Source organism: Schistocerca serialis, chromosome 4 (genome assembly GCF_023864345.2).
Source record: "Schistocerca serialis cubense isolate TAMUIC-IGC-003099 chromosome 4, iqSchSeri2.2, whole genome shotgun sequence".
Lineage (NCBI taxonomy): Eukaryota > Metazoa > Arthropoda > Insecta > Orthoptera > Acrididae > Schistocerca > Schistocerca serialis.
In genome coordinates this window covers 500,191,737-500,207,678 of record NC_064641.1, presented here as the reverse complement: position 1 = coordinate 500,207,678, position 15,942 = coordinate 500,191,737, and positions in this window count along the sequence as shown.

The following is a 15,942-nucleotide window of genomic DNA, read 5'->3' as shown; positions in this document are numbered from 1 at the left end:
GCTAATTCAGGAGAGGAAAGTAAAAATAAAACATTTAATCAGCCCTGTATAAAGAGTTCCATCACGAGGTAGTATTGCTGTAGACAGGTATCAGTAACAGAAAGTACTGAGGCCTGGAAAGGGACTGCAGGAAATGCTTTCACATGCAGATAGTATCTTGCGAAACGGCGATGAGACGGGACTGTATAAAGCTGTATAAAGGAATGATGACAGTGGAAGTTTGTGCCGAACCGCGACTTGAATCCGCATTTCCCGCTTTACGCGAGCAATCAGGTTAGCCGCTTTGGCTATCCGTGCACGACTCACGGTTACACAGCCGATCGTTGCCCGTATTCGCAACTGCAAATACATTTCATATACGTATTTCATGACGACTGTAGTCACCGTAGTGCCTGTTCCTTCGAAACGTTGCATCGTTCTTTTAACAACACAGGCACTACAATGCCGTATTTGTCTCCCCTGTACGGCTTCACATAATGTTGTGACGCAGAAAAGATGACGTATGGAAGTTTGGGTCTAGCCGCACTGATAGCCAAAGCGGTTAAGGTGAGCACTCGCGTAAAGCAGGAAATCCGGGTTCGAGTCCCAGTCCAGCACAATTTTCTTTTATACAGTTGAAGGTTGTCCGTATTCGCGAGTGTGAATACATTTCATAAGGGCTATAGTGGTCGCACTGCCTGTTCCTGTGATCATGCATGCATATCCGAAGGAATACGTCGTTCTTCTTAACAAGGCACTGCAATATCGTCTTAATGAAATGTAGTCACCAGATGACCTTTAGTGACACAGGGAAACAAATTGATGTGCATAAGAATAAAGTAATACTAGACGTGCAAAATAAGTATCTGGCGATAGCACTTACGCTGCGAAGTCGATTAGGCTTCCAAGTGTCACTCAAAGGTAGTAGCAGTGTCCGTGGTTCAGATGTATTGACCGGTTCGGTTCGACCACAGCTTGAACGACAGTGCCGGTCGTCTGGTCGGCTGCGTAAAGCGCGCGTTTTATCGCTCGCGTCGCCGCGTTAGAAGTGCTGTTACATGCCTTTCTTTCTATGTATTTATACATCTACGTGCATACATTGCAAACCACTGTGAAATGCGTGGCAGATGGTATTTAGCATGGTACCACGTGTTCGGATTTCTTCACCTATAAGTCGCACGTGGAGCGCGCTGAGAATGACTACTCAGTCAGTGCTGTAATTACTGTAATTTTGTTTTCATTGTCTGTACTTGAATGATACGTAGGGGAATAAGGAATATTTCTAGCGTATTCACGTACTGCTGGTTCTTGAAATTTTGTAAGGAGGCTTTCGCGGAATAATTTGCGTTTTTCGACATACTCCTGATGCTCTCCCGTGAGTCGAAAAAACCTTTAACCATTACTCTCTCTTCTTTAGATGCTTTCAATAACCTATGCTGGTCCTATTTGGTATGGATCCCACACACTGGAACAAATTCGAAAATATGAAACGCAAGGATTTTGTAAGCGGACCTCTTTCTAGACTAACTGCATTTTACAGTATGCCAACGAAACAGAGTTTGCCACCTGTCCTACCTGCGGCTGAGTGAATGAGATCATTCTGTTTCACGGGGACCATATTATCAGTGTTCGGTTTTAATTTCAGAAGAAATTATGAAGATTATCTATGGCTGCGAAACGTAGAACGCAGAAATTTAATTGAGGGCCACCCAAAAGTGATTCTTGAAAAAACAACCTCTCGAATTTACGGGGGGCATTCAATAAGTAATGCAACACTTTTTTTCTGACAGCAGGTTGATTTTATTCAGGATCCCAGTACACCATATTATTTCCCACTCTTTTGGGTACAAAACCTATTTTTCAATGTGACGGCTGTATGTCACCATTCGGAGAGAGCGTGTATGTCCTTATCGTAATACTCTACTGGTCGACGTCGCAGCCAGCGTCTTGCTGCATCAATAACCTCCCCATCATCCACGTACTGCTTCGCGGGCCGTGCATGCTTTATTGTGCCAGGCAGATGGAAGTCGGGAGGTACGAGATCCGGGCTTAAGTGGGTGACGAACAACAGCCCAATGAACTTTTATGAGCTGCTCTCGGGTAGGCAGACTTGTGTGAGGCCATGTGTTACGGAGAAGTTCTCTTACAGTTTTATGGAGACGTACACACTGAAGTCGTGTCTTCAATTTCCTGAGGATAGCAAAATACACTTCAGAGTTGATCGTTGCACCATGAGGGATGACACCAAACAGAATCACCCCTTCAGAGTCCAGAAGACCGCAGCCATGACTTTACCGGCTGAGCCAGCGGATTTAAACGTTTTCTTCGGAGGAAAGATCGGTGTGTCGTTTTGCCGCCGGTTCGAAGTGATGAACCCATGTTTCGCCGCCTACGACGATGGTCGACAAAAGATTGTCACGATCTGCCTCGTAACGCGCAAGCAATTCCGCACGGATGGTCCTTCGCTGCTCTTTATGGTCTTAATGTTAGACGGTGAGGAACCCAACGGGTACGCACCGCGGTCGTGTGAGTCGGCACTGCCGACACTAACGTCCAGTTTAGCAGCGAGTTGTTTCACTAAACTTTAAACGAACGAAAAATCCGGATGATAGTCATATTAACAGCAATAAATTATACATGCTTTATTAACAGGGCAATGTGTTGTAACATAGAGGATAGTGTGCGTAGAAACCCACAATATTTTTGCTTCGTACTTAGAATAACAATCTAACAGTTAGACTATTAAATACAGCATTAACCACATTTTCTCGAGTCCATCGGTTTTAAATTTCAATCGGATATTTGTACCTAGGTACATGACCATATTGTACCTTGGAACATATTCTGAGACAATCTTAATTTTCCAGAGTAATGTTCATAGTTTCAGAGAAGACTGCAGTACATAAAAAGAGAATGGCATCATTTAAAAGTGTAATAAGGAAATATCTTAAATTTGTAGTACAGGGTGGCGAAAGTCTGAAAACTTTACCAAGCTACAACTGCACAACATACATATAGCACCGCCACCTAGCAGAACTTAATGAAACTGTAGTTGCTAAAGCGGCAATATTCCATTATGTCCTACAACAAATTCTGTATTTTTTCAAGCGAAATAGGCCGAGAAAAAAAGTATTGCGTTACTTATTGACCACCCGTCGTAAAAATTGGCGGGTCACTATGGAGATGGAAGGAGTAAAATTCCATTAGCGTTCCACTTCGTCACTACTGTCGAAAACATGCGTACACGGATCTCCTTGTGTAGCCTTTGCCCTTGCAGTGCCTTTCTCGCGCGTGCTTGTTTTTGCATTACGCACGCGCTGCTGTGTTTGTTTAGTGAAGCAGCGTCACCGTAAGCGTGAGAAAGAAGTCGGCGTGGAAGTATAGGTGGCGCGTTCCGGTTCATCAGCGTAATTGCAGGTGGGGGAGCCGGCGGCGCACGTCGGCGCCAGCTGGCCATTGTCAGCGGGGCACACATTGTCAGGGCCTGTCACGGCCACCGCCGGCCGCTCCCTAGCCCGCGCCGCGCCTTGCTCTTCTTTCGCTCACATGCCTTCCTAAAATAGACGCGCACATCGTACAGCCGTCATAAAGCTGCGTCTAGCAGCATTTTTCCTATTCTCGATATTCAGCATCTTTTGCTGAAATCTTTTGCAGATCTTAAAAATACACAATCTGATCAAATGTATTGGGACACCTATTAATGGACATTGACATGAAATATGGCCACCTTTCGCCTTTACAACAGCTTAAACTCTGACTTTCAGTGAGGTGAATCAGAGAAGATGGTGATATCGGACGCTGGGATCTGGAGTAGCGATGGCAAAAACCGACCGCTTAAAACAGATACCGGTATTTTAGTTCTGAAAAACTGGTGTTTCTCAGTATATGTTTGGATTCGGTTATAGTACGTGTATTTTACTGTAGTAAAAAATCGCAATATTAATTAGCCGTAGTGACAGTGCTAAAAAATTTAAAGAAGTAGTAATTTCAATTCCTAAAATTTATGCAGTGTAGGTACATATATCTCGAAATAAAATCACGTAGAAACGTGATTATCGTTCTGGACATTATTAAAGTGGATCTTTAAAAAGGTGTTCACATTATAAATTATGTTATAAAAAATTTCGCTATTTAGCTCAGTTTTTCTTAAAAAATCGTCAGGCTAAAAATGTAAGTCATAAGAACAGTCTTCTTTTCAGTTACGTACGTTTTAAGGTAGTATTCAAAATTTCAATTATCTTTAATAACTATCAACTAATGTGTACCAAAACATAAATGGAAATTTGGGAAATTCATGTTAAAGTTAAAACTTTTTTCTCTTTCTAAACGCATAACACTATCGCAACCCAGGTCTATATTCATCTTGTCTCTTATGTTCTTCTACCTCCCTTTTGTTTTTCAGAATTCTTCTTATTCTTCCGTCTTCGCCGGCTACCAATACTTATTTCGCTGCTTCAAAGCATTTCGTACCGTTAATGGCAATTAAAGCTCTTTGTATATTTAGTGCATCAGGCACTCCAATCAGTTCTAAAATCTTATTCCTTGACGCTGCACCGTTATTGAAATATAGCAGAACAACCAACACACCTTTTTTTCGAAGTATTTAGACCTGCCAGAACAGGTTTTGGTATTCTCCCCATTTATAGTTCCTAAAATTCTGAATTCGGTTTTGAATTATGTCATGTAAACACTTCTCTAGCAACCTTTTGTCACCAATACCTGTATATAGATTTTACAACTTCCATTGCAGCAACTGGGAAAGAATGTTCATGGCTGTAGCTCTTACCCTGAACAGTAGTGTTCTGGTAGCCACACCAAGATCCATTGCCAGATGTTCAGAGTGCATTACATTGGTTGTCTTTTTTGGATCTTTTATGAAAGAAGGTAGCCCATACTGCCTTTCGCAAAGGATATAATTAGATACATTTTACATGCTTTCCACTTCTACAAAAATTCTGTGCAAATACACATAACATTTCCTGAAGTTCTTGGTAAGGGCCCATACAGAAATACTGCAGCAAATTCCATTACTTCACTCTAAAGACAAATTTATTGAAATAATCAACAACCATTTGCACAAAAGAAATATTTATTTCCTTAACTGTCTTCAAACATCTAGTGCCCTTCTTCAGAAGGCTGTACAGAAAAATATACCAGAAATAAGTAGTAGTTAGGTAAGAATATTAAAATTTAAGACCGAAAAATTTAAAAATTTAAAGATAAAAAATGGTACATATTTATAATTATCGCATTATTTGTATGTGTCGAAAATAATATGCGTGCAGTATATTGCTGTGGTCGTAAAAATATACAAGAACAATATGTACTAAAATAACGAATACATTAATTGTATTGTTTTACATATGGTTCTTATTTTTTTAGGACCACGTCAATATGCTACATGCATAAATACGTAGTTATAAATATGCTAGTTATAAAAAGTACAATTTTTTAACTTTGAATTTTTGAAATTTTTAAACGTTTCATTCTGAAACTTTAATATTCTTATCTAACTTCTACTTATTTGTGGCATATTTTTGTGTACCGCTTTCTGAAGAAAGGCAGCAGGTGCTAGAAGCTGGTTAAGGAAATAGGTGTTTCTTTCGTACAATTGGTTGCTGATTATTTCAGTAAATACAAATACAGTTGCCGAAGATGAATAAAATAGTAAACACAAATGTTAGTGGCAAAAGGCTACTAAATTATCAATATGGACAAAAGCAAAGCAGCCATGAGACTTTCATAGGTTGTCAACATTAGGTACTAAAAATTCATAAAAATCAAGCAATTGGGAACTTAACCCCAGTTTCAACAGTGTCACAGGGGCTTTGCCACATGTACAGACATTTTTAGAGTCCTTTCATTTTGGAGCTTCTTTGGTCAAATTTCCTTGAAATAAACTTTTTCTTGGTCAGAAAACTATAGAGATCGAGCGCTACACATGAGGACACGTAGTGTTCTGGCAGGCATTCGCCAAACCCAAATCCTTCTATGGGGTTGATACAGGACATAGCAAGAGGACATAGCAACTACCTATCACTCGGTAGTCATACACTGCCCACTGGCGTCGCTCTTTACATCACCTCATGCGTCGCTTAGCGCTGATTACAAAACCGTGTGGCATACGAAGGGATGCTCGACCATTATTACTTATTTGTGGCATATTTTTCTATACAGCCTTCTGATGAAAGACAGCAGGTGCTAGGAGCTGGTTAAGGAAATAAGTGTTTCTTTTGTACAATTGGTCCCTGATTATTTCATTAAATACAAATACAGTTGCTGAAGATGAATAAAGTAGTAAACACAAATGTTAGTGGCCAAACGATTACTAAATTATCTGTATCGACTTTTTAAGTCCCTGCACACAGTCATGATGCTAGTTGGACTTCCGGTAACACTGTGGAACTCGCTGGTGATTCCTTCCGTTGATGCATGAAGTTTCTTACAACAACCCTTCGCCCTGCTCGATAGTCCCGGTCAGTAGGTACGTACATACGGTCAGCTTGTCGTGGTTTAGCTGTGGGTGTTTTTTCGCGTTTTCTCATCACAATCACATCACCAACAATCGACCTGGGCATTTTTAAAAGTGTTGAAATGACCCTGACGTGATTTGTTACTCGAGTGACATCCGGTGACTAGTTCACTTTCGAATTCACTGAGCTCTCCTGATTGACCCATTCAGCTGTTAAAATGACGACGACGACGACGACAACGACGATGATGATGATGATGATGGGTTTGTGGGGCGGTCAACTGCGCGGTTATCAGCGGCCGTACAAATTCCCAACCTTTGCTCAGTCCAATCTCGCCACTTTCATGAATGATGATGAAATGATGAGGACAACACAAACAACCAGTCATCTCGAGGCACCCTGACCTAGAGGCAGGACCGCTAATCACTAGATTACGAGTTGCAGACTAGTAAGTGAAATATATATGAAGTCAGAGTACGCAACACACTTTGGTATTTTTCGCTGCACCAGTTCTGATTATTTTCTTTTTCTTTCTTTTTATATGAAGATTTTAGCTGGGACTAGGCATTTTGCATTAGAAAGGGAGGCTGGGGTGAAGTGGACTGAAAAATACCACGTTGCCGCTCTTCACTCTTGACTAAAACAATTCAGTATATAAAAATAGATTTCTATGAAAAAGCAGTTATCTTAATCCTGGTTATACGGTGATGGGTGTGGTCTTTAGATGTGTAAGGACGGTAATGCTGCGTGCGCGTGGCAACATTTCGGAGGAGGAGACTTTAGATGCAACTGAGATTGGAGAGGAAGCGATTTGAAAAAGGAGATTGAGATGTGTGTTGGGAATTATTAAGAGACTGGATGTAGGTGGTAGGTGTAATGGTCCCTGTATATACGACTGTTTATCCCCCCCCCCCCCCCCCCCCCACACACACACACAAACAGGTCCATGCGAAGATAATGAATGTTATGTAGTTGCTGACAAGGGAAGCTCCCCCCCCCCCCTGCCCCCCTGCCCCCTCCCCCACGCCCCACGCACACACACACAGATTTAGTGATAAGAGGACCCCAGTGAACAGCCCGTCAAAAACTGAACACGGTCAAGCATGAAAACACGAAGAAGGTGTACTGGACTGCGAAAAATAAAACAAAACAAACAATGAACAGTCCAAGAACGTAAGTGCAATATAGAGCAGCAGCGGTGGAAAACGGCGTCGTGGTTAAGTGGCTACGGCGTTGGAGTGACAAGTGGGCGAGCCGTGTACTTCCCTCGTGCCATTTCCCCCCCCCCCCCCCCCCCCCCCCCCCCCCCCCCCCCCCCCCCCGCTGTTCGTTTTATTCCAATTTCTATCCGTGTCGTGGTGTAACGTCCGTTTGCAACAACGGGGTGTAGGGTAAGGACCTATAATGACAGCTGTTTCTGCGCAACTATTCTATTAGCAGCCGAAAGGAAGTGACCTTCGAACGGAAACAGCAAACGTTTGATGACCTCCTTGCCCGATTTAGGTGTTCGTATGAATGTTATCACTGCCAAAGAAATGATAAAAAATAGTTTGTCGCATAAGCTGCAACAAATGAACGCAACAATTTCAAAAACACGTAGTTTCTCTGTGCTCTGTCAAAACGTATGTTTTTAACGTTTTTAAAGTTCCGATCCGTTTTGGACGTTTTGACTCTTGAATTCGTTTGTTGTAACATAGTTCACAACCGTTTATTTGTTGTTTTCATTTCTGTGAGACATTTATGTGGTTTCTCGCCTACACTAGTCATGACATTTACATGCGACGGTAACGTATTCTTAGCACATGACTCATATTCTATAACCAGTGTATAGTATGACAAGTGCCAAGACTACAGAAAGAGAACAAACATTTAAATGACGGGACGGACAGAAAAAAAAACTAACTAAAGGCACGAGGAAGCTTTGAACACGACTTGTCCGTTTGGCAGTCCAATATCATGGCCGCTTAACCACGACGCCGGTGCTCTCTCAGGCTGCTGTATTGTGCACTTCCTCTTCTTGGACCGTTTTGCTTTTGTTTTCACAGTTCAGTACACCTTCTTCCTGTTTTCATGCTTGATCTGTGTTCAGTTTTTGACGGGCTATCCACTGGGCCATCTTACCACTAAATCTGAGGGGGTTGTGATGGAGAGTTTCCCTTGTGAGTGATGGAGAAGAGCGGAAGATGGGAAAAGTTCAGTTTATTAAAAGTTTTGTAAAAATATGTTGCATGTGTACTGCAAAATAGTCCGTGCCCCCACGTAGCATCGCGTTCGGGGGAATGAAATTGACGTGGATGCTGTGGAGGTGTAGAATGACTTCCAGGCCACAAAAAGCACCGCAAAACCTGCCAGCATGTATTTTCCTTTTTTAAAAAAGGAACAGCCGAGATTATATTGTGAAAGCCAGTACTTCTTTTGTGTTCATGTTAGACTAAATTCCTGGAGTTTCTTCTAGGCTAGAGCTTTTGCAGTTATTGTTAAATCTGCCAGATAGAAATATTTGTTCTACGAGGCGCAGTTCCGGTAATATTACTGGAAAGAATACTGTGGTGGTTCTCAGTAGGCAGTTGTAGTTCTTAACGCGTGCACTGATCTACAAATCATATCTTCCGTGGATTAACGTTTCATGTTTAGTTGTTCTGCTAGCAACGTCTGAGCGGCAGAACATTTTACTGCAGTCAGGATGCTAAATCTAGGGTCCCAGTTTTGACTTTCCAGGAGCTTTTTAATGAGGTTTCTTAATGCGATTATGGCACGCGTCAGATTATAAGAACAAACTTACATTTTTGCTGAACAGTAACTCTCGCGATTGGAGGTCATCAAATACCTATTAAATAAAACACTCCTCCTTTTAGGAAAGGGAATATCAGCGTAGGAGATACATACAACTGCAGTTAAGCAATAACAGTTTCGATTGTAGACTTAATCTGAAAAAGGGAAAGGAAGGATAGATCTCAGGAAAAAAATCGTAGCCTTATGGGGGGAACCCAGATGAAATTACCCTGGTAGTGGAAGTATAGTGTATGGAGATGCAAGGACGGTGGGGCGTGGTGATGGAGATGCGGCACTAGGGCAAGATTTACATGGTAATGATGGGGTATACATCAGGTAGTTGAGATTCGAATTTGCGGGAGACGTGCGACTGACACTGACGATGTGATCTCTAGCAGAACATACCTTGCGCAGGTCGTTGTCATATTCACGAGCGATGTTGTCTTGTAGGAGAGAAACAAGATGATAGAGAGTATCATACTGTCTATTCCACTGAGGCCCAGCTCTTATTATCCCGGTATCACAGGGGCCATATGGATTCCTCGAGGCGTGTTATACCCCATATAACGCTTCTCCTCTTACTGCGGGCGCAGTCTCGATTGAAATATATTGCACTGGCATCAATGCGAGTGTCCAATTTGAGCACGGTGCGTAAAACATATTAAAGTTTTGTATATTTCCTGCTCTCCAACGTGAACTTTTCGGTTGGAAATTTCAGTGTGTTAGGAATTTACTCCTACTTTCATTTTAAGTTTATCAATCAGCTGTCCACATTTCTGTTCTAATATTTAGTTCCTCTTTATCTTACTTTATCATAATTTGTAAAGGTAATTTAATATACTTTTTATTGTATGCGTTTTATATTTAATTTAGTAGAAATTACCGTTTGTAGCTGCACTTTCCTCCAAGTATTCATTCGTGAACTGTCCGCAATGAGGAGTAGTACTTTTGGACAGAGCGAGGCGGCTCATTCTGTAACGTGTGTGTGGAGAGAACACGAGACAGTGACAGTTTATGTGAAACCTTTACGGGACAAAGGGAAGGAGTGTGATGCAAAATATACGACGACACACAAATACGTGGAAGGATCGCGTGTAATTTCAGTGTATCGAAGAATTTAACTTAAAAGTCGCAATCAGCGACAAATTTGTTAGTTGTAATTTTCTACGACCTTCTTCCGTTGTGCAAAGCTCATCTTCAGACGTGTTAAAACCTGGATTTGTTGCCTGTTAGCGGTGTCACGCTGTAAGATGGACATAAAATATATTGTAAAAACCTATTGAAATTACTTACTCACTTATTAAGAGCTCTGATTTTTATTTTTTTATGTCGTTTTAGACAGGAACAAAAAATATGTGCGTGTAATGATTATTGGCTAGCATTCCGCTACAATTCAAAAAGAAAAAAAAGATACCTTAGAGACAATCGTTCTGACGGACAAGCAGGAAAAGATAACACTTTTGCCTGGAAGGGCATTCATTACATGATCACAGCTTTTCCTTTCGTGAAATCGCGTTGACGTTTGTATAAAACAAGAAGGTAGGTAGATGCTAACGATCTCAACTGCACTAGAGATTTGTATCATAACTTTGTGAGATATAGTGTAATAAGTGCGGCAAGTTGTAATATACAATCTCTTGTGGGCTACTGCGACTTGTTTTTCCCCCAAAGTCAATCACGAAAGTAATTGGGTCAAAAGCAGTACGCAGTAATGCGTTTTCCTCTGTGGAATTTATCGAGTTGGCACTAACCCAGTGAACGTCTCCTACCGACCGCAGGGGAAAAATTAATAAAAGTTAATAACATCCTGTTGAAAGATTACCGCGCGTCGCGCAGCCTTGACAAACCGTCTGATTGGCAACTTACCCATATACATCGTGAAAATCGTAGCAAAAGTTAGAGAGAGGTTTCAGATGTCACTGTTAGCTGTGCCTCGATGTTATTGATTCGAAGATTCGATGGAACGGCACAACTGACTATCCAATCAGGAGGTGGCATGGGGATAGGAATTATGGATTGACGTAGGACATAACTATGGAGCGACTTGGATTTTTGTCATTCACGGAATCTTTCGAAGAGATTAGTCACTTTAATTATTGGAATAAAAAATGTTTTTTTTTTATTGGGATATTGCCGACCAGTTCAGCCTCAGTGTGTCTGAGAAGTAAATTCTTCACTCAGATATATGTAGAGAGCCCCAGAAAATTGACAGCTGGCAATCATAATTTCTTCTGTTGACACGTTTTAAAAACAGGCAAAGATAAAGCTTCATATTACTGTATTCATAGAGTGGACAAAGAGAATAGCTGTGTGTATTTTTTGGCTTAGGGTCGAAGAATCGCAGCCGACTTATACTGTTATTCCGTCACGGTTCAGACGTCTGTGCAAGCGCTGTAACGTTTATTTCTTTAGACAAGGGAATAACATTATTGTGAATTTCCAAAACTGTCACACACTTTTGGAAATATAGGCTGTACTGCATCATCAAGAGGTGGTATAAATATCATAGCCATATGTGCGTAATGAGATGTCGGATCCAATAGTTCACGACATTATATCGTTTTCAGTGATATTGGTTGTGAGACACTTTCTCAAAACATGACCTGTCTCTAAAAGGAAGAAAAAAAATACATCGGAGAAAATGACACTGTCCATCATGATTGAGTGTTGTGTACTTTAATTATTTATTTTTTGTAGAGGACAATCACATAAGTTTGACAATGCTGTAACCGCGTGGATCAATCGTTGCTTTTTTCAGTGTCTGTGTGTCAGAAGAGGAGACGAGGAATCGTTAACCTATAAAATCTGTCAAGTGATTATCAATGCGATGATGAAAAAGAATCAACTTCTATTCTCTCTTCTTTCTATCTACAGTCACAGCTCACTGGATTATCGAAACCGTTACAGCATTGTGAAATGGTCATGTGATTGTGTCATACAAAATATAAAACAGAAAAATACACTTGACGTACCGACATGACGGACCGGCCTACCTAACAACAACGCCTGAGATGCAGGCAACTTCGCACCGCTTGCAGTAAGTACGGGTTGCCTAAAGATCAGGACTAGAAACGAGCGCCGTCGTAGACGGTACATGACAAATGAGTTTTCTTCTCACTTCTCAGTAAGTTACGCTTTACGTATTACACGACGAAGCTCGTAACTCAGCAAGTTAAAATGAGTGTTGAATATTTAGCATTTTGCAGGAATGTAAAACTTTGATATTCTGTAGAACTGACCGCAGCATCTGGAGCGGAAACAGTGCTCCAATTTCGTTGATGTTGGTAGGACTCCTGAGGGGAAGCAAATGGCCAAGCTACTAGCTGTGTGAAGCACAGTTGGAACGACGGAGACGCAATCTAATTAAAAGTTTCCGGGGCCCCTGAGCGCGCGCGACTGGTCTCAGCCCCCGTGTTTTGATACAGTGCCAATTGTTGGAGCGGCGGGCATTGTGCTCTGCGCCCGGACGCACAGTGGCAGCCGTTAAAGCCGACAGGCGGACCCACTGTCCGCTGTCAAGTGGCTGGACCGCGGAACACGGCTGCCTTTGTCCGAGGAGCTGCCTGCGTCCAGAACGGAAATGCCTCCTTGGTTTATTTTACACCTCGGATTTGTTTTCCGCAGCAAATGCAATACCAACTAGCAGTCCGAAGCAACTAATAAGAATAACTTCTTAATATGGTATAGGACCATTTCACTGATTTCTTTTGGAGATTAGTGCATATACAAAGTAAAAAGTGACCAGTGAGACTTTACACCATCCATTTGAAATAAACTTCCATTTGCTGGGCAAGGAAAAGGGCATTTCATTCTTTTTACACAGCTGACCAATAAGATTACAATATCACGAAGACATCAAGCAGAAAACTTCAGTGACCAGTGAGACTTTACACCATCCATTTGAAATAAACTGTTCCATTTGCTGGGCAAGGAAAAGGGCACTTCATTCTTTTTACATAGCTGACCAATACGATTACAATACCACGAAGACATCAAGCAGAAAACTTCAGATTGACGTGAATGTCCTGTGAGGGCGTGCTGAAAAGAAATGCCTCCAATTTTTTATGTGGAAAAAAGCTTTTTAAATAAAACAAACTTTATTAACATTCTGCATCTTTATTCTTCTTGTCTATTTATTCATGTGTCATCATAATCATCCTGGCGATTTCTCCAGCGAGAAACCAGTTTTTGATGCCGTCACTGTAGAATGTTTTACTTTGTTGACGGAGCCTCATCTTCACCTCTACTTGCAAAGCTTCATCACTATCGAAGTGAAGTCCTTGAAGGTTTCTTTAAGTTTTGGTAACAGATGAAAATAGGTTGGCGTCTCCTGGGAACCATAAGGAAGTTGATGGTTTACAGTGAACGGAAGGCGCCTGATTGTTGGAAATGTCGCAGCGTTTTTGTGTGTCTGATATCGTATTGGAGGAGAGGGTGCTCCATGTGTGGACGAACTCTTTTGAACTCTAAACTCGGTTATAGCTGGCTGTTTCTCACATACCGACATAGTTACGTTACACACCACCAGGTTAGACACGACAGTTCGGAGCCTTCTAGTGGCAGAAAGCTGAAAATATGTAGATAAGAATAGAGATGTTGAATGTTAATACCGTTTGTTTTATTTAAAATGCTTTAAGAGTTTTCACATACTAAAATCGGAGGCATCACTTTTCTACACGCCCTCGTAAATGCTTGGATATGCAAATGATTATCTTTTCAGCACAACCGCACGAAGTAAGCATGAGTAACGCCATGTATATTCCGCATGTGCAGGAAGATTATACAAACGGTTTCTGACTCAGAAAACGCTTTTAAATGTTGATCGTTGCTGAGAAATTGTCATGTCTTGTATAAGGAGAAACGCAGCTCGTGTAGGAAATTAACTGCGGGAGGATCGTTGCCTCATTAGACTGATACACTCCTGGAAATGGAAAAAAGAACACATTGACACCGGTGTGTCAGACCCACCATACTTGCTCCAGACACTGCGAGAGGGCTGTACAAGCAATGATCACACGCACGGCACAGCGGACACACCAGGAACCGCGGTGTTGGCCGTCGAATGGCGCTAGCTGCGCAGCATTTCTGCACCGCCGCAGTCAGTGTCAGCCAGTTTGCCGTGGCATACGGAGCTCCATCGCAGTCTTTAACACTGGTAGCATGCCGCGACAGTGTGGACGTGAACCGTATGTGCAGTTGACGGACTTCGAGCGAGGGCGTATAGTGGGCATGCGGGAGGCCGGGTGGACGTACCGCCGAATTGCTCAACACGTGGGGCGTGAGGTCTCCACAGTACATCGATGTTGTCGCCAATGGTCGGCGGAAGGTGCACGTGCCCGTCGACCTGGGACCGGACCGCAGCGACGCGCGGATGCACGCCAAGACCGTAGGATCCTACGCAGTGCCGTAGGGGACCGCACCGCCACTTCCCAGCAAATTAGGGACACTGTTGCTCCTAGGGTATCGGCGAGGACCATTCGCAACCGTCTCCATGAAGCTGGGCTACGGTCCCGCACACCGTTAGGCCGTCTTCCGCTCACGCCCCAACACCGTGCAGCCCGCCTCCAGTGGTGTCGCGACAGGCGTGAATGGAGGGACGAATGGAGACGTGTCGTCTTCAGCGATGAGAGTCGCTTCTGCCTTGGTGCCAATGATGGTCGTATGCGTGTTTGGCGCCGTGCAGGTGAGCGCCACAATCAGGACTGCATACGACCGAGGCACACAGGGCCAACACCCGGCATCATGGTGTGGGGAGCGATCTCCTACACTGGCCGTACACCACTGGTGATCGTCGAGGGGACACTGAATAGTGCACGGTACATCCAAACCGTCATCGAACCCATCGTTCTACCATTCCTAGACCGGCAAGGGAACTTGCTGTTCCAACAGGACAATGCACGTCCGCATGTATCCCGTGCCACCCAACGTGCTCTAGAAGGTGTAAGTCAACTACCCTGGCCAGCAAGATCTCCGGATCTGTCCCCCATTGAGCATGTTTGGGACTGGATGAAGCGTCGTCTCACGCGGTCTGCACGTCCGGCACGAACGCTGGTCAAACTGAGGCGCCAGGAGGAAATGGCATGGCAAGCCGTTCCACAGGACTACATCCAGCATCTCTACGATCGTCTCCATGGGAGAATAGCAGCCTGCATTGCTGCGAAAGGTGGATATACACTGTACTAGTGCCGACATTGTGCATGCTCTGTTGCCTGTGTCTATGTGCCTGTGGTTCTGTCAGTGTGATCATGTGATGTATCTGACCCCAGGAATGTGTCAATAAAGTTTCCCCTTCCTGGGACAATGAATTCACGGTGTTCTTATTTCAATTTCCAGGAGTGTATTTATCAATTGTTTGCTCGCTTGGTTGGGATCGTACGTCTATCATACCTCGAATATGGAACAGAGGGAGGGACATGCACAATCTCAACGCCGCCACGCAACTAGCGCCCTAAAATAGAGACATGTTTTTCGCTCAACCGTGTAGGATCGTACAGCCACGCCATATACCTTAAGTCGGGAAATGGACTTCATTGCAATAAAAGAAGTATTCACACGCAAAGTGTGACAACGGCTGCAGCACTGCCGACTGTCAGCATAGTGATCATTGTTGTGGCTCCCCTTGATGAAGCAACAGAGAGAGGCGTACTGATAGTGGTCCGACCAACGATAACACGGGACACAAGAGTGGTACCACGACGTGTTTTGAGAGGAATCTCGG